Source organism: Balaenoptera acutorostrata, chromosome X, assembly GCF_949987535.1.
Source record: "Balaenoptera acutorostrata chromosome X, mBalAcu1.1, whole genome shotgun sequence".
Classification (NCBI taxonomy): domain Eukaryota; kingdom Metazoa; phylum Chordata; class Mammalia; order Artiodactyla; family Balaenopteridae; genus Balaenoptera; species Balaenoptera acutorostrata.
This window is the reverse complement of record NC_080085.1, coordinates 89,192,469-89,212,953: the sequence shown is the minus strand read 5'-3', so window position 1 is coordinate 89,212,953 and position 20,485 is coordinate 89,192,469. Positions and strand designations below refer to the sequence as shown.

Sequence of the window (20,485 nt, the reverse complement as noted above, 5' to 3'; positions counted from 1 at the left end):
AAAAAAACCCACAGGTTTGCTTTTTGAAAAATAACCTAGACTGAAAGAAACAATCATATCAAGTCCGTAGAAAGAGATGAAACACAGAATCAAAATGATGATCTTTTTATAGTTGCTCTCATCTCAGGGCTCATTTTTGAATAGGTTCTTAACAATTTATATTTTTTATTAGAGTCCACAGTCTGCTAAATAAAAGCAGTAATAAAATATTTCATAAAGTATCATACAATTTAAATCTTATGAACTTAATTTCATAAAAAAATTAGGTGCATATTCATACTGGCTACCTTAAAAATGCTATGTTTCATCTATGGTCTAAAATAATGTATAAGAGATTTAGTTCCACCACTAAAAACAATCCCGTCACTAGATTTTTTACATGTTTTACAACAAAATGTTTGTGCTCTTAATCAAAAAGATCCACAGACTAATTCAGCATGTAAAAAATAATTTTACAAAAACACCAAGAAAACCTTTCAAACTCACTTTTATTTTCCTTTTTCTTCCTCACAGAACTTCTCCATACATCACATGTCTTGCAGCTATAAAGTCACTTGATGTTGGTCAGGTACCATTTTATGCCTAAACTTTGCTGGCATGAAAATATGACACTTAACCAGTGTTAAATCTATAAAATATTTATATAGGGCAGACTAATTCAGCATGTAAAAAATAATTTTACAAAAACACCAAGAAAACCTTTCAAACTCACTTTTATTTTCCTTTTTCTTCCTCACAGAACTTCTCCATACATCACATGTCTTGCAGCTATAAAGTCACTTGATGTTGGTCAGGTACCATTTTATGCCTAAACTTTGCTGGCATGAAAATATGACACTTAACCAGTGTTAAATCTATAAAATATTTATATAGGGCAGCACACTAAGGTTTATACACTTGGCAATTAAACCACATAAAAATACGACAAGACCCCCATTCCACATGTTTCGAATCAAGTGTTCACAGTCCCTATCTGGTGACTGTCCACTGATCCAAAAGGCAGCGGAGGCAACAGGCAGTTACTTCAAAGGACATTGAACACTATGATCTAGAAGCACATTATGATGTTACCCCAGTGTCATGTACCACCCTACCTTTGTCCAGAGTGGTCTCATAATTCTAGAATGGCAGGTCCAGCTGATACAAAATAAAGACAGACTACATAACATTTAGTCTGTGGAGATATCCTAACTCATCACTATGCACACACTGTGATTTTGAACACAACTCGTCCTAAAAACTTGTCAAGAACATCCTGGTGTTTTCGGTTGGGTAATCCATCTACCTTTCACTTGACTGTTACTTCTTTTATGGTACTGCAGGGTCATAGGTGACCTAGATGGCAACTAATGGCTGTAGATACCTCACATGCAGTTTTTTCTCAGAATATGGAAAATGTTTTATTCCTATAATTCCATTGGGAGGATAAGTTGATAGAGTAGCTGTGTTTTCATCCTTCGAAATACATTCTATAGTTGGTTCTTCTTAAGGCTTTAATTCAATTACTCTGTTTGTTTTCACATGAATACAAGGCTTTCCTCTGATATAACCAAACTCAGGATCATCCACACCACCACATGCTTGAAGTAAGACAGTAAAAAACTGACATGCAACATAAATTGGACTTCTCTGTTCAAAAGGCACTTCATCAGGACAGACTGTGAGATTCTTCTGTTCTTCTAAGTCATATGGCTTTAGGTCTTCAATGTACCCTTTATAGGAATCTGGATCAGACAGATTGAATGAATATTCCACCGCAGTCACTGATTTTGGAAAAACCATAAGTCCTGGACTATCTGGTCACGATATTTTGGAACCTCATGGTTCAGATTCTGAAACATAGCCCACATTGTGAATGAGAAGAGTGCAGCCAGGAACCCATAAAAGCCTGGGTAAAAGAGCAAGATCAAACCTTTGTTTAAGGGTCTTTTCACTGTTCAAATACAAGTTCGTTTTCGTGTATGATGTGCTTGTGTGATTAACCCACTGCTGTACATTCAGTGTACAGTACACACTCAATACTCCCACTCTTTCCGACTGGTTGGGGTGGCAGTGTGAGTCACAAGACAGCTGCAGGGGTGGAAATTTCCTCTTCCTGGGAGTGGAACAGGGTCTGGCTTCGCTGAACCGCTCAGCACCTCCGCCAGAGTCTCTCCGTACAAAGGCGCGCTGCGTACAAATAAGGCCCCGGGGGCGCTCGGGCCGCAGGCTCCGGGCTCCAGGAAGGGGTCCCCGGCTTCCCGGCGCCGCTCAGGAAGGGAGGCTCCGGCTCATTGGAGCCGCCTTAGAGGCTGCTTACCACAGCATCATTTGTCCATCTCTCTATACTGGTTGCTGAGAATGCTTTCATATATCATGAGAATTAGCCCTAATTTGCAAATATTTACTGTAACCATTTCAGACAAGCTTTGCTGGGATGTTATTGTTTTTGTTATTTGCCATAGGGCGTTTTAAATTTTTCAGTAATAGAATCATTTACAAGTAATACAGCTCACTATAAAAAATGATCGAAAAGTAATATCCTGGCCACCATCGACTGCACAGGGAGATTAGAGCGTTCAGAGCTCTGGTAGTTTCGGGACACAGTGAGAAAGCTTTATGGTAATTCCAGATTTCACTACTGAGCAGGCATTTACAAGACAGTGTCCCTGATTTACTTCACCTCTCCTAACTTCCCATAGCCTGGTCTGAATTAGGGATTTAATAAGAAGTAACCTGAATAACTCTTAAGATCAAGGGAGATTTGGGGAGCCTGGTGCTTAATCCCTCACCCACAGGGCTCCCCAGGGCGGGAGACACGATGAAATCACAATGTCACATGAACAGTTCTGTGGACCAGTGGCTGGTCCCCTCACACTTTAGGAGAGTGACATAGTGTCAGCCACTGTCTGAGTCAATGGCGCAAAGCATGGGCCTGGGCACACTGCACTCTGTATCCCCTTTGCTTTGACCCCAGGCCATGTACCTCCACCAGCCCTCTCAGCTCAGAGTGATTCTCTAGGTGCTCATAAAAGGTAAATGTCATTTTTGTATGTTATTCACATCAGTAGTTCTCCAGCTGTGGTCCCTGAACCAGCATCATCAGCATCACCTGGGAAGCTGTTAGAAGTGCACATTCTTGGGCCTCCCCCAGATGGGGCCCAGCAATTAGTGTTTACACGTCATACAGATGACACAAGGTAGTTTGAGAACCACTGCTCTAATCTAGAAATGACTGATAGAGTTTTATATGTTATCACCTTTCCGAGCCTCAGTCTTCTCAGTGGATGTGACAAAATCCCTCACTTTACCACAGTGGTGTGAGGAATAAATGGGAAATCCTTTGCAAATGGTATCTGTTGACACTTCTGTGTTGTCAGATGAATTACCTCCTGGAGCTAGGAAAAGAATGGAAAATCCCTATACTATTTCCTTTTTTAAAAAAAAAGTGCTATAACTGATCTAAAAAAAAAATAAAGTCTTTTAAAAATGTACTTTCTTTTCCTCCTTACTTTACCTTCCAGGAGACTATAATACAAAATATAGTGAGAAAATCTATTTTTAAATGTCTGGCACACAATAAGACTTCAACAAATGTTAGTCCTGGCCTACCCTGATTTCCCTCTCACATAAAAGAGATGAGTTTGATGTAAACTACATAGAATACAGCTATCATAGACAGCATCTGGAAATGTAAGCAATAAGTAAAATACACATATATTTGCGTAATGTATGAAGCTTTGGTGCCATGTCTTCATTGCATGAAGGAGGAGTCCTGACGGAAGAAAATACTCCCACCATGTCCTTTTTTTAAGATTTATTTATTTATTTATTTAATTTTTGGCTGCGTTGGGTCTCCGTTGCTGTACGTGGGCTTTCTTTAGTAGCGGTGAGCAGGGGCTACTCTTCATTGCGGTGGCTTCTCTTGTTGCAGGCTTCTGTAGTTGTGGCATGTGGGCTCAGTAGTTGTGGCTCGTGGGCTCTAGAGCACAGGCTCAGTAATTGTGGCACATGGGCTTAGTTGCTCCACGGCATGTGGGATCTTCCCGGACCAGGGATCGAACCCATGTCCCCTGCATTAGCAGGCAGATTCTTAACCACTGCACCATCAGGGAAGTCCCATCCACCATTTCCTTTTATTCCAGGTGGTTACTGGACCCTATTAGTTTAGCTTAAGTTTGACATTGGAGAGGAATCATTTCTGCCTGATCAGTGTGGCTAGAGGTTTTGCCTGAGCCTCAGGCCTAATGCAAACATTACCAACTTGCCTAGAACACTGTCTGTAACATACCAGCCACTCAGTGCATGGGAATGAATGAATGAATGATAGTGACTCCTGGGCTCAGTCTCCAGATGATCACCCATCTCCTCATGTAGAGGGCTGCAATCATGACCTCTGATAAATGGAAAGAAGCAGGTTTTGAGAACCTCTGTGTATCGGGTTTTGTTCTAGGTGTTCGAGATACATTAGTGAACAAAACAAAGTGTTCGCCCTCCATGCAGCTTACATTCTAAATTCTTAGACTATAGAGGAAGAATCAGACAATATACACTGTAATGTCAGGTAATGATAAGTGCTATGAATGTGCATGTGAATGTGAGGCTTAGCAATAGAATTATTATTCTGCCAGCAGCTTAGAGAAATGGCTGATGCCAATTCTGAGGCATATAATGTACAAGATAAGTCTAGAATATCTTGTCATATCATTTAGCAAAGAAGCGGTCAAAGATTACTAGGGTAAAAAAATAAAGGAATGCTGAGGTCATGTCCAAAGGACACAGGAGATAACCTGAAGAGTCTTCCACTGGCCTAAGATAGAACTTGAGCATAAAAAAAGGCTATAACAAAAAAAAAGACTATAACAGATTGAAACACATTGAACATGTTTTTTAAACTGTCAAGACAGTTCTCAGAAAAAGATATATAAATGACTCTTAAATATATGAAATAATATTCAACCTTACTCATAAGAGAAGTATAAATTAAAACTAAAATAAGATATAATTTCTCACTTATCAGATTGGCAAAAAGTAAAAGGTTTGACCACATAGTCTTTGGTGAGGCTCTGAACAGACATTCTCATGCTTTGATGGTGGGAATGTAAAATAGTACCACCCCAATGGAGGGGAAGTTGTCGAATCTTGCAAAATTACATAAAGCTTTTTCCCTTTGACCCTGTAATCCCACTTCTAGGAATGTATCCCAAGGATACACTGGCAAAAATACAGTAAAGCATATGCAGTAGATTATTCACTGCAGTTTTATATGTAATAGCAGAAGGTTAAAAAAAACAAATGTCCATCAATAAAGGACTGTTTGAATCAATTGCAATACATCCACATGAAGGAGTATTATGTAGCTGTAAAAAGAATGAGGAATATATACTCTGTATACTACTTTGGAATGATCTCCTGGTATATTGTTAAGGTGAAAAAGACAAGATGGAGAAAAGCATGTATAGTATGCTACCATTTACCTAAAAAGGGAGAGAGAGGGATGAGTACATAGATGATAGTGATAGAGGATGATGATAGATAGATAGAGAGAGAGATAGATTCCTGATATTAAATCAAAATAATGGGCAGACATCTGATCCACTCCCATCTTGGGCCCCAGGAGTTCAGGCTATGGGATTGGCAGCAGCAAAGTAGCCCAGCTTTGTGAAGACTCCTAGGCACCCAGGCACGCATCTTCCTCACTGAAGCCACCACCAAGATTTCTAAGAAGAAGGTCAATTCAGCTAAAGAGGCAGTAAAGAAAGACCCCAAGAGGAGATTCACAGGTTGTAGCCAAACCTGTTCCTTCCAAAGTTGAGACTAAGCCAAAAATAAAAGGCAACAAGAAAGAATAAACCTTCAGGAAAAATGTGCAAACAAGAGGGAAAGGAGGAGCAAAAGGGAAATCCACTGGGACTGGGGTGACTAACCAAGGCACTAAAGGCTGCAAAAAAGAAGAAACAAAAAAGGAGAGCATGGCCTCTGATACAGCAGGACGGAAAGAAGTCAAGTCTGACTGGCATACTTAAACCAAGTCTTACTGGTGGTCCCAGCGCCTCCCTTCTTCAACAATATGGAGGAATGTTTTTTATCAGCTATTTAGAAAATGCAAATTTTTTAGTAGTTCCAGAAACATATTTTTAAGAAGGAAGAAATTCCACCTCATTTAAAAAACATATTTAGATAAGTGTAAATGCTTTCTTTAGGAGGTGAAATCATGTGCTGGCTGTTTATTTTTCTGTAAAGCCATAAATCAGTCAGATATTGAATGAAAGGAAGCTTTGACTGCCTTGTGTGTCAACTTAGCATTCCGTAGACTGCAGACGAGGGTAGTGTTTATATCCTGTTATACAAAGCATAACTAAATGGTAATTTAGAGCCACAATCATGCACTTAACATATCATAAGTATTTAAAATTATTTATTCATATTGTTTTATTAATTATCATATCAGAAAGCAAGAAAGCTATCTTTCTTGCAAAGACGATTGGGGTAGTGTCAAAAGCACTCAGGAACCAACTTGAAAAGAGCTACAATGCCAATTTGAATATCATTAAGAATAATAACTGCAATGAACTCATGAATTGAAACACATCAAAAATGTTAAAAACCCATGAGTAATAATGATTCTGAAAAATATATTCATTATTATATTCAGACCAATATATTGGTCACCTTTGGAGGATAGTGCTAAGGGAATCCAAGCTGCCCCTCAGAGTGATGAAATAGCTTTTGAGAGGAATTTTTCCTTTATAGACATATTGCAACTAGTAAATGAAGGAAGAATTATAGAATTGGAATATCACCATCTTATAAACCCCCAATGAAATAATGAATCTAGGTAATGATTATCAATGACCACTAATATCACAAAGAAGAGATTCAGCCAGATATTCTGTACCTCTTGATGGAAATACACACAACTTTTATGAAATATTCCTGCCCAAAAAAATCAATCTTGAATCAGATCAAGGCTCTAGATCTACCAGTTTACAGGAAGTATAAGGAACAAAAGAATATGTTAATCAACACTTCAGAGATGTGATCAGCAAAATCCAAAATGTGAGAAACTTTACAGGATAAACAACCTGTTTTCTTCAACAAATAAATTGAAATAATAATTTTAAAATAAAAACAGAGACAGGGAACCAATGAATTGAGAGACTTAAGAGACATCCACAAAATACAATGTATGGACTTATTTGAATCCCGTTTCAAAGAAACTGTAAAAGGAAAATTAGGTATTCAGGAAAATTAGAACACTAAATGGAAATATAATGTTAAGAAATATTGTTAATTGTTTTATGAATAATAGTGATTTCTTTAAAGTCCATCCTGTTTGGATGGATTAAATGCAATTGACTATAAATTGATAATTATTGAAGTTAGTTGGTGAGAATATGTTAATCTATTACTATCCACTTTTAGGTATATATGTTTGAAAAAATCCATATTAAAAATATAAGAAGCATACATCTACAGTGTCCCTACTATAAATTCATGTCCCTACTAAGAGTTGAACTCATCATGAACATAAATGCACCATTGGTCTAGTTTGGTAGAAATGGTTCAGAAAAAGCAATAATGAGGTCAGAAAAAGAAGTATAATTAAATGAATTATGAAGGTCAAACACAGTAAGTCAAAAAAACATAAGCTAAACCCTTTAGCCATCCATAGGTACTCAAGATATTAAGAAGATAAAAGTAATACTAGAGCTTTTCAGATATTCTTGGAATTGTATTTGATTGGAGTCTTACCAGATGCATCTGGTAAGAGAATGATGATAGTGAGTTAGTTCTTCTAAAAAACCAAACTTTGATCATCTGCAGCCTCCTCTTCTGCCTTTCTTCTCTGTCTCAGTAAAAGCTGCCATCGCCTCATCCAACCAGTTGTTCAAGCCAAAAACCTAGGAATCATTGACACGTTCCTCTCCCTCATTCTCCACATCCAATTCTTTACCAAGAGCTGTTAATTTGCAAATAATTCTAAAATACTTCTACTTCTCTCCATCTCTACCTCTACCATCCTAGCAAATGTCACCATAATTTCTCACCCAAACAACTGCAATAGCCTCTCAACTCTTTCAGTCATCCCTCCACTCTTGCCCCCTCCAATCAATTCTCAGAAGTGCAGCTAGAATGTTTTCAAAATGTAAATCCTGTCAGGCTCATTTCCCTGCCTAAATCCCTGCTGTGTCTTCCCCTGGGTCTTGAGATAAATATCAGAATCCTAAACATAGTATATAAGGCCCTGCATAATCTGGTCCCTGCTACCTCTCCAGCTTCATCTTCCACCATTTTGCCTCCCACTCTCTGCAGTCCAGTCACACTGACCTTATGTTCTTCAACTGCATCACACTCCCTCGGTGTCAAGGTCTTCATGTATATGGTTACCTCTGCCTGGAACTCTTCCTCACACCCTACTTCTTGACCCCATTCTTCTGGATAACTCCTATTTATCTTTCAGATACCAACTTAATATCTCTTTCTAGAAGTCCTCTGACCCTAACTCCTCCACTCCCAGATAAGGTAAAGTGTTGACAGAGTACTTCTCCCATCATAGCCCTTATCACACTGTATTACAATTATTTGTTTAATATACTTCTCTCCCAGTAGACTCTAAGCTCTATAAGAGAAATAATCAGGTATGACTTGTTCACTATTTTATTTCCAGCATTTAGATCATTGCATGGCACAATTTACTCAAAAAATCGTTGTTAAATGAAAGACAAATAAGTCCCTTGTTGTTTTGAGGATTTCCCTGTTCTGAAGGTGACACAACTGTTTTATTAATGTTTATTAATGAATACTGGTTTAAAAAACATCAGAAGAGTCTAAATGTTACAATATTTTCATGTCCTGATGTCTTGCCTATCCACAGACGGTGAAACATTCTATCAATAAGGCCTGTGCCTAAGAATGAGTTTATACATTATGAGTGCCTGCTGTTTAAGGTCAATTCTCCACCTGTACTCTGCATCCATTCCTGTCCAGTATCTTCAGATACTTTGCTTACATCCTTATCTCTCTTTATAGATCATTCTAATAGATCATAGTAGCATCTAAGCCTGCTCTAGTATCACTCATCTTTGAAAAGCCCTCACTTGATCCATATTCCTCTCCACCTACCACTCAAGTTCTCAACAGCTCTTGAGAGTAAAATTTTTCTAAAGAATTATCTATTCTCATTGACTCCTCTTCTTTTTTTTTTTTTTTTTTTTTTTTTTTTTTTTTTTTTTAAGGATTTTCTTTTTAATTAATTAATTTATTTATTTTTGTCTGTATTGGGTCTTCGGTTCGTGCGAGGGCTTTCTCCAGTTGCGGCAAGCGGGGGCCACTCTTCATCGCGGTGCGGGGACCGCTCTTCATCGCGGTGCGCGGGCCTTTCTCCATCGCGGCCCCTCCCGTTGCGGGGCACAGGCTCCAGACGCGCAGGCTCAGCAATTGTGGCTCACGGGCCCAGCTGCTCCGTGGCATGTGGGATCTTCCCAGACCAGGGCTCGAACCCGTGTCCCCTGCATTAGCAGGCAGATTCTCAACCACTGCGCCACCAGGGAAGCCCGACTCCTCTTCTTAATCTCCCATTCACTCTTCAGTGTACTCTGAAATGGCTTCTCTATCTGAAATGGAATCTCTATCACACCACTGAAACTACTCTTGTCAAGGGCACTGAAGACCTCCATGTGCCAAATTCAGTGGACACATCTCTGTTGTCTTCTTGTTTGATGCCTTAACAGTTGAATTCCTTTTTTGAAACAGTTTCCTCTCTTGAATCCTGGGGTACCACTGTCTACTAATTTTCTTCTTACTCCACTAATCACTCCTTCTCAGTTTCCTTTGCTGGAGTTTTCCATATGCTGGGGTTCCTCAGGGATCTTTTCTTGACCCTCTTCTCATTTCCCACTCTATAACCTTTCCTTAAGAGGCATTCTCATGATTACAATTACAGCCTATGTACTGGTGACTCCCAAAACTATAACTCCAGCCCAATCCTCTCTGCTGAGCTTCAAATTCATATACCTGACTGCCTACTGGACATCTCTACTTGATGTTCTTCGAGTACTTCAAATTTGAACATGTCTGATAGCAGAGTCATCATCTTCATTTTAAATGTGCTCCTCTTCCAATGTTACCTATCTCATGGGCACTACCATCCAATCACTTGCAGAAGCTAGAAAACCAGAGTAATTCTTGATTTATTCTTCCCCTCTATCCCTAATCAGCCATGAAATTCTACTATTTCTACAGCATTAATATCTTTTGACTCTTTCCAAGTATCTTTTCCCCATCCCCAGAACCAGAAGCCCTATGAATTAAAAATATTGTGGTACTCTCATTTCTGCTCTAATTCAATAGTACTAAACTCACATGTATGTTAAAATTAAAATAGCTTCTGACAAAGACTCCCTCCTTGACCAAACTTTAATTAGGCTTCTCTGAGCCCTCTTCTTGACTAAGACTCAACCTTGGCCTACCTTTAGCAAAGAATCCTGTTTTAAGACAGTTTGGCAAGAATATCCCTACCCTTGATGTCTCCTCTTAGTAATTTTCTATACACTGACCCCCTCACTCTTCTCATAGACTATATTTTTATTTTTATTTTTTTTTTAATTTTTTTTTATAGCTACTTTATTTATTTTATTTATTTATTTTTGGCTGTGTTGGGTCTTCGGTTCGTGCGAGGGCTTTCTCTAGTTGCGGCAAGTGGGGGCCACTCTTCATCGCGGTGCGGGGACCGCTCTTCATCGCGGTGCGCGGGCCTTTCACTATTGCGGCCCCTCCCGTTGCGGGGCACAGGCTCCAGACGCGCAGGCTCAGTAGTTGTGGCTCACGGGCCCAGCTGCTCCGTGGCATGTGGGATCTTCCCAGACCAGGGCTCGAACCCGTGTCCCCTGCATTAGCAGGCAGATTCTCAACCACTGCGCCACCAGGGAAGCCCCTCTTCTCATAGACTATAAATCCCCAGCCGTCATTGTGGTATTTGGAGTTGAGTTCAGTCTCTCTCCCTTGCTGCAATAGTCTCTCCCCTGTTGCAATAATCTTGAATGGAGTCTTCCTTACCATTTTAACAAGTGTTATAATAATTTTTCTTTGACATTTCTTCCAAATTTATTGATTATACACTTAATAATTTCATCAGAACTAATTTTTTCTTTTCCTTGGTTCCTCCACACTTCTGGTGCCCTAAATATCAATATATGCTTAGTCTGCCTACTGGGAAATTTAACACTATTCCCTCCTACAATTTAATTCAGACTGTCAACACTTACTGCCAAAGCAACATGTTTCCTATGACCATGCTGAGTTATTTGTATTTGCTGTTTCTTCTAACTGGAATCACTTTGTCTGTCCTCCACATTTGACGGACTAACTTTAGCTTTACTTCAAATCTCTTCTTAGACATAATTCACTTTGGGAAGTCTTCTCTACCCCAGTGGTGTGCTAGAATTAACTTATCCTGACTTTCAAGAGCCTATTATGCACAATTCCATGTTCAGTGACATCAATTTGGTGGCTTGAAACTGGCCATGATGGGAGCATTTCCACCATGAAAATCAGCAAACGCTAACAAATCAGGGCTTTTATTTTTCTCAGAGAACTGATTGCTAAACATTAACCAACACACCACTGCCCTGCCTCCTCCCCACCCATCCCAAATTTGGGTTAGATGGCTCTGCTATGGGCTCTGATAATAACCCTAACACCCATCACTATGTACTGTAGGTTACTTGTCTGTGTCTCCCTCCATACTGAAATTTTCTTGAGAGTAGAGATACTATATTTCTAGAATCTTAGCTGGTACTTGGTTCACGTAAGTTACTAATTAGTGTTAGTAGTCTTTGACAGATTGTTTATCTGAATGAATGACTAGAATGCATGCTTGTTAAACACTTGCCAACCCTGGGAGAACCATTAGCAGAGATGATGGTTCTTGACTACCATCTTCAGTGATCACTTACTTGCCTGAAAAGCATGGCATCAGAGCAAGGGGACTGAGCTGGATACTTTCCATGGCCTGTGCCATCAAGCTGTGATTTGATGCAGATATTTCATTACACCAGAGGTATATGTTTGTCCTACAGAATGAACCATGCTAACCATGGTCCAGGGCTCCCTCTCTCTCTTCCCTCTCAAGCAGCAGAAAAGACTAGTGTTTGCCTGTCTGATTCACCCTCTTTTTGGCTGCTATTGTTCATCAGCCAGCATTTACGGTTAACATCAAGGGACTACAATAGCATGCAGATCCAGTAATATCTGGCATAGCAGATTTCCAAATCCACTCATATAAGGAGATAGAAATGGTACCATAAGCAGAGCTCTGGTGTAGAGGAGAACCTCTCTAAAATAGCTACGGCCAGAAGCTTGAGAGTTGTAACTCAGCTAGACATCCTTGATCTGTGACTACAAATTCCTGGATAGCTAGAAGCACCCCTGGGGATTCCAAAAATAGTTATGGCGGAATACTCCATAGTCCTGCTACTCAAAGTATGATCTGAGATCAAACAGCATCAGCACCACCTGAGAGATTGTTAGAAAAGCAGAATCTGGGACTTCCTTGGTGGCGCAGTGGTTAAGAATCCGCCTGCCAATGCAGGGGACACAGGTTCAATCCCTGGTCCGGGAAGATATCACGTGCCGCTAAGCCCGTGGGCCACAACTACTGAGTGCGCGTGCTGCAACTACTGAAGCCCGCGTGCCTAGAGCCCGTGCTCTGCAGCAAGAGAAGCCACTGCAATGAGAAGCCCGTGCACCGCAAGGAGGAGTAGCTCCCGCTCGCCGCAACTAGAGAAAGCCCGTGCGCAGCAACAAGGACCCAACACAGCCAATAAATTAAATAAATAAATAAATAAATTTATAAAAGAAAGAAAAGTAGAATCTTAGGCTCCACTCTGGACCTATTGGATTAGAGTCTGCATTTTCAGCAGATTCCTCCAGATGATCTGAATGCATATTTAAGTTTGAAAGGCACTGATCTATAGAACATCGAATTTTCTGTAACCAAGCAGTTAGAGCCATGGAGTTTAGGGTGTTAATGCTAATGACACTTCATAACAATAAATACTATTTATGTACCATGAAGGTATTTACATTCGTCTGTCATTGAATGAAAAAATAACTCTACTACTTAGTCAATTAAAATCAACATGACGCTGAAGCTTGAAAGCTCACCATCTGAAAAAGAAGCACCCTAATAAACACCACAGGCTTCGGAGTTAAACAAAGCCTGGATTTGAGTCCTGCTTATTTCATTCACTTGTAGAATGATCTTGAAAGAACTACTTAACTTTTCTAAATATCCATTTCTTCATCTGTAAAATGGAGATAGTAATAGTATTTTATTTTCAGAGTGGTGGTGAGAATTAAATGCAAAAATATATATAAAATGTCTGGCATATGGTAGTTACTCATTAAATGTAAGTTCCCTCCCTCCCTGCAACCTCCTTTCTGAAAAGAAATTAAATTTAGAATAAAACAAACAGCCCAATCATGCCATGGAGAGCCTTTGGAAATTTAACAGCCAAAAGGAAAATAAGTTCTATTTTGTACATGATGTGGTAAATTCAATACCATTTCTGTGTGGTGCAATGAATTGGTTTGATAGAACCTGGGTTGAAAGAAAGACCGTTACATTCTTTTCAAATCAATTGGTGGGATTTCCTTTTAGCTTTTGGATTTCCTAGGTTACTATCAGAGATGCATGTTGTATTCTTCCATGCTCTCTGGGAAGCATATTTTGGCCTGGTGTCTTTACCTATCAAAACAGAGACACAAGCCTAGACAGACAGGAGAGAGTAAATACTGAGTACTGGGTGGGCAGCCCAGGTCCCACACAGTCTTTCCCAATCCAGGGCCACCACCATTAAAGCTTCTTCTCTTTACATCTGTTTCGTCATCTGATTGTTCTCTGATATCCCTGTTCCCCCCTCCCATCATGCTCTATGAATACCAGAAGCAAGCTTTTCAGGGTTTTGTTGTTGCTTCTGCTGTAAGTAAACAACACGATGGTGACAGCAGCAGCTTCCCCTCCCCTTAAGTGTGGGCTGGACTCACTTCCAACCGAAAGAATATGGCATAAGCAAGGGTGTGTGTCTAGGTCACAGGTCTCACAGCTTCCTGCTCGATCTCTCTCAGGTCATTCACTCTGGAGGAGGTCAGTAATTGTGTCATAAGGACTCTCAACCAACCCTATGAAGAGATCTACATGGTGAGGAACTGAGACATCTTGTGAGCCCCATGAGCCCATCTTGAAAGTGGCTACTTCAACTCCAGTCAAACCTTCAAATGGCTGCAGTCCTGGCTGACATCTTTTTTTTCATAGGTATATTCTTTTTTTAATATAAATTTATCTATTTTATTTATTTATTTTTGGCTGCATTGGTTCTTCATTGCTGCGTGTGGGCTTTCTCTAGTTGCAGCGAGTGGGGGCTACTCTTCCTTGCGGTGCATGGGCTTCTCATTACGGTGGTTTCTCCTGTTGCAGAGCATGGGCTCTAGGTGCACGGGCTTCAGCAGTTGTGGCACGCGTGCTCAGTGGTTGTGGCTCATGGGCTCTAGAGTGCAGGCTCAGTAGTTGTGGAGTATGGGCTTAGTTGCTCCGCGGCATGTGGGATCTTCCCAGACCAGGGCTCGAACCCGTGTCCCCTGCATTGGCAGGCGGATTCTTAACCACTGCACCACCAGGGAAGCCCCCCCTGGCTGACATCTTGACTGCAACCTCATGAGAGACCGGAGCCAACTTAGCCACTCCCGGATTCCTGACCCTCAGAAATATGTGAGATAATAAATGTTTGTTGTTTTAAGCTGCTACATTTGGGGGTAAGTAGTTATGCAGCCATAGATAGCTAATAAGAGACTTCAAATAATTTGCTCCCCTCAAAAGGCAGACTTATATATACTACTGGAAACAATGTATAAAGTTGCCATTCTCTGTCCCCTGGTTTTGTTTAACAATTCTCCCCATAAGAGACATCACATGTCTGCTCTTCTTCTTGTATTACTCAATCAGCTTTTGTGGAAGCCATAGTATTTGTTTAGGGGTAACACTGAATGAACAAGGTGAGTACACCTGAAACTATAAGAGACCAACCAAGGGGGATTTAAAATCTGCTCAAAAAGAACCAAGAGATAAGAAATCGGGGTGGCTGGAGAAGTAAAAAGTGGTTTCAAAGAAGAGGTAAAACATTTTCAGTATATTCTGCAGAGAATAAAATTGTTTTTCTAACCAAAAAAGTAAACTAATATCAATTGAGAAATACTGAATTGGGAACAAGTCGAAGAACCAACATTATGTATAGCAAATTTTCCTATCCAGCTCACATACACTTCTGTAAATTTGAAGATAATGCTGTAACAGTTTGGGAACTATTTGTCCTTGATCTAGTCAGAAGTGAGACCTTCTAGAACAGAAGGAAAGTGCGTCATCACAGTCCATAAACAATAAAGCCAACTGTCAACTGGAAATAAACATATATTGAGCACCTACTGTGTGCCAGGCAAGGGACTCTGCGTGGGGAAAGGTGGCTCGCCTTAACCACCCCTACTTGGTAGCTGCAGCCCAAGTACAGACTCTTCTCCCCAGGGTTGGCACCCCTCCTTTTCGCCCTCCTTGATACTCTTCCTCCACAAAATAGATAAGAGTAGGGGCAAGGAATCTAGCAATAGAGCTAGAAGGGGAGGGGCAAATTCCTGTCACTGCCACTAATGAGACTTCATAATAAACATGTAACATGAGTATAAACTAAAGATTATATTCATTTTGCCATTTAATCTAAAAACTACTGCATTTTCTCCACTCCTCTCTAATTTCCAGCAATCTGCTTTTTTACCAAAATAAGGCTGGTCCTCCCCGCTCCTTGAGACTTGGTTTATTCTCCTCTGAAATGAGAGTAACTATGCTCCCTCATGGGGTTGATCTGAGGATGTAATGACATCATGTGTGTGTGAGAGCCAAACCCTGTGAAAATTGAACTCTAGCATGTTAAAGGGGTGTGGAGAATGCAGGAGTCTCTTGAGGGAACAAACAATGGTGTAGTTTGCCAAGAGCACAGATGGGTTGGAAGAGAGGACTAGAAATGTAGTTTGGATCCATGGAGTGGGGAGCATTGAACGCCAGCTCAGGACTCTACAAATAATGTCAGAAAATCCAGCCTGGATAATGTGTTGGTTGGGGCAGGGGTGAGAATACTTTGGCATAAGAATAATAATATTATTTCAAGTGATAATGGCATACGAATGTTATCTTTTATCTCTTTCCACGTATTTCAAGATCTTATTTATTGTGGTTAATATGCAACATGTCTTATTTTCTAGAATCTTAACTCCTAAATTTCATCTCAAATGAAGCTGTATACATATATAACATTTGTATTTTACTCACAACTTTCTGACAACAATGTTATTCCAAGACCTTGGGAGATGGAGGGAAGTGACAGCCAGGGTAAGCAGTATGTCCTTCTATTGATAGGCAGTGGGACGCCTCTGAGAGTGTCTGGGTAATGAGATCACAACCAGCTTCAGGAATCCTCTTGGGGTTTAATGAGCTTCCCAGGGTCCCACGGAACTGACACCACCTGTGCTCAGTAAATATGACTTTCTTTCCTTCTGAGACTCTATCCCCACTCGTTACCCTAACCCTAAAGCTGTTCACTCCTGACACAGGCCCCTATGGGGGGTCATGCTTTATTTGTGGAAAATAAATGGTTCCATTTGGGGGTTAACAGTCACACCTCACATGAGACTTAGCACATGATCAGTGCTCAATAGATATTTTTTGAATGAATGAACAATGGATGGATAGGTAAATGGAAATTTGGCCACACTGCTCTCCCGCTGCCTCTTACCTCCAGCCATACTGGCATTCTTTCAGTCCCTTTTACTCACCATGCTCTCTCTGAACACATAGCCTTAAGCCTTCTCCCCAACCCCCAGCTCCAACCTAATTAGTCTCTTCTTCTGTTACCTCTCAGCTCAATAATCCGTTCTCAGAGCAACATTCCTGACCACCTTGACTAGTCAAATCTCCCTATTTTATAGGCCCTCATAGCATAATGGACCCCTTCTTCCTGGTACTTGTCCTCACTGGCAAGTGCACTCTTGTATAGATATCTGCATGCTATTTGGCTCCCCTACTAGATTGTGAGCTCCATGAAGACAGAGACCTTGTAGATGATTTTTGCTCACATCTGTTTCCTCAGCATCTAGCACAGTGCCTGGCAAAAAGTAGGCCCTCAATATGTATTTCGTGAATGAATGAGTAGGCATTTTTAGGTGGTCTTTAAAAAAATTGCCCTCCCCCCAGCAGGCCAGACTGATATATACTACTAGAAGCACTGTCTGAGAATGCCTTCTGTCAAAGAGAAACAGAGCCAGACACCAGATAAAAGCAGTAAAGACAGATTTTTTGCAATACGGGAAGAGAGACTTCAGTACAGAACTGGGCTCAATTATGAATACAACAAGGACAAGTGGGGATTTATAGCCAAAGAACAGAGTGAGAGAGTCAGCAGATGGAAAAATTACTAAGAGGAGACATCAAGGGGAGGGAGATTCTTGCTAAACTGACAACAGAATTTTTGCTAGAGGCAGGCCAAGGTGATCAGATATCAAGGGTGGGGGATGACTTCGCAGGAGCCTTGCTAAAACTTGGCTAGGCATGCCAAGGACACGATCACAGGACAGGGTCCCAGAACAAGGCCTAATTGTAAAGGGGGCTTAGAAGAGCCTGTCTAAAGTTTGGTCAAGGAGAGAGTCTTTGTCAATTCCTCAGGCTGTTGTATTTTTATCATTATGACCTACCTTTCCTTTTAGTCTTCCCACAAAATATATCATATCTCCACTATTCTTTACTTATTACTCCATAGGCATTTAAAGTATTTCTTTGAGGTATAATTTATATTCATAAAGTTCACCCATTTTAAGTCTACAATTCAATGGTTTTTAGTAAATTTACAGAGTTGTACAAACCATCACCATAATCTAAGTTTAGGACATTTACCTCTAAAAGATCTTTCATGCCCATTTGCAGTCACTCCCCCATCCCCACCCCATAGGCACTTTTGAAGACCCTTATATTTGCTTAAGGATAAAAGATACAGCCTAACCATCAAACAAAAATCAAAACTACCACATGTGAATAATTTGAGAACCACCAAGTAAGAACTGTACAGTCTGATTATTTGCTTAAAAAGATTTAGGAGAGGACAAATCAGTGTGAACTGAGGAACGAGAGAAAGTTTCAAGGAAGATGTAGAATATTTTAAGGCTTTGCTACAAGGAAAAAAATGCAAAAAAAAAGGATAATAATATGAGTTTATAAATACTCAAGCAAACAAAAGATCCAAGATGTTTTCAGAACTTTTTAAGTTCCAATATGGTGTTGTGACAGTTGGCTAGTCAACAATGGGAGCTTCTATAACAGAAGAAAAAGGATTAATCACAAGCCATAAAAGTTGAATCAACACTCAACTGAAAATAAACATATATTGAGCACTCACTGTGTCCCAGGCAAGGGGCTCTGCATAGAGAAAAACTGATCACCACAGCTCACAAGAGGCCCCATCCCACCTGCTCTCTGGGCTTCCCTGGGGTGGGGGAGCGCTGGGCACGAGAAGCACAACTCCCTGGGGGGCCAGCCCAAGATGACCCACAGAGGGGGCACCCAGGGAGGTTATAGGGCCATTCCTTCCCTGGCCTGTAGCCTGGTTTGGCCTTGGGCCTCCTACTCCTAGTGCCCAGCTGGACTGAAGGGAGCCAGAGGGGCTTGGGAGGGCAAGCGAGGTTCCCAGGTAACAAAATAAAAATTCACATTTTAAGTTAAGACAAGAAAAATTTACACATAAAACCTTTTCTCTGCCCTTTGGCCTCCTTCCTCCCCTCTAGTGTGTATCTGCTTTATGCATTAACCAGACCTCCCCAATGGCAGAAATACCTGCTCAATCATAAAGATCAATTTTTCTACTTCTGGCGCCAGCCACGTAGCTCCTTAGAAGGTAACATTCCTTTATCAATCCTGTAAGGGGTCACAATGATCCACCACTCACCTTGTATGTGTAGACATCTTTGCTGAACTTTATGTACAACATATATGCCAGTATATCATTTCCCTGAAAGATAGTACAGAACAGACTGGTCATATGAGCTGGAGCGCTACTGGGCCACACCCAGTGGAAATTAACTTAAATGCTTACTTATTACCTTATTAATGTTACTAGCTATATTACTTGTATTCTGCCTATTTTACAAAACTAATGTTTCTTGCGTTACCAAATGTATGACTGAGCCTCCGATAAAAAATAATGATGACTAGGCTACTTGAAACAATTGACCAAATATAGTCCTGTAAGATCAATGATTGTAATATGTAACTCTAGATATGTGAAGAAGCAACAAGAAGGAATCTTTTCCTGGACCATAGCTGTCTAGTAAGACAGGTGGTCCAGAGACTTTTGGCTACTGTTAACAGGGCCTAGTTCAATAGTAGCACATTGAGTGGCCTATCAATGAAATCTTGCTGACCTAGGAATGAGCATTCCTAGCACCGTTGGACAAAATGGTCATGAAATGCTTCCCAAACCTTGGTCAAAATTATTTTACATTTGGTAGTGTATATATGTCCGTGCCACTCTCTCACTTTGTCCCAGCTTACCCTTCCCCCTCCCCGTATCCTCAAGTCCATTCTCTAGTAGGTCTGCATCTTAATTCCCGTCTTGCCCCTAGGTTCTTCTGACCATTTTTTTTTTTTAGATTCCATATATATGTGTTAGCGTACGGTATTTGTGTTTCTCTTTCTGACTTACTTCACTCTGTATGACAGTCTCTAGGCCCATCCACCTCACTACAAATTATTAAAAGGACATTCTAAGCTTGTTTCTGAAGCTTATCACAGTAATCTATCTTTGGATGAAGATCAGATGTCCCATGACCTGCAACTAGGAGATTATGCATACTGGAAAAGACATCATTTAAAGGGCTATCTCCAACCTAGATGGAAGAACCCTTATCAGGTTCTCTTAACTAGCTCATACACAGAAAAACTGAAGGGAATTGACTCTTGGATTCATATTTCTCACTTAGAAAGTGCTCCTGCATTGGACTGGTCTATAGAGAGGACTGCTGACCTCAAAATCACCTTAAAACAATGCTCAAACCGAGGAGAAACTACACCCATACCAGGATGAGAAGAAGATGACATCAGAAGCAGAAAGCTATCCCAAGGTACTGGACCTGAGCCGTATTATTATTTACAGTGCTTTCTTAATTTCTTGGACTTTTGCATAAATCAATGTTTTCCTATCATGGGCACAAATCCTATGCAGAGTTTAAAAATTAATCCAATTTTTGGGTTTATGGTCAGTTACCTACATCCAGTACTTCTGGGTTACCTTGGTGGATTTCTCCTCTCCAAGGCTCTAATTGGATGGCCCTTAGGAAATTTATTCTAGAAGAAAGAAGTTATAGCTCTGTTTGGGCCACTATTGATAGTACTAGCTGGGACCCCCTCACTTGGCCA

General features: G+C 40.5%; 1 pseudogene; it reads right to left on the bottom strand.

Annotated features, from left to right (window-relative positions):
- Positions 1-1,198: 1,198 nt before the first annotated feature.
- On the bottom strand, positions 1,199-16,827 carry LOC103014008 (sodium/potassium-transporting ATPase subunit beta-3-like; annotated as a pseudogene).
- Positions 16,828-20,485: the final 3,658 nt, after the last annotated feature.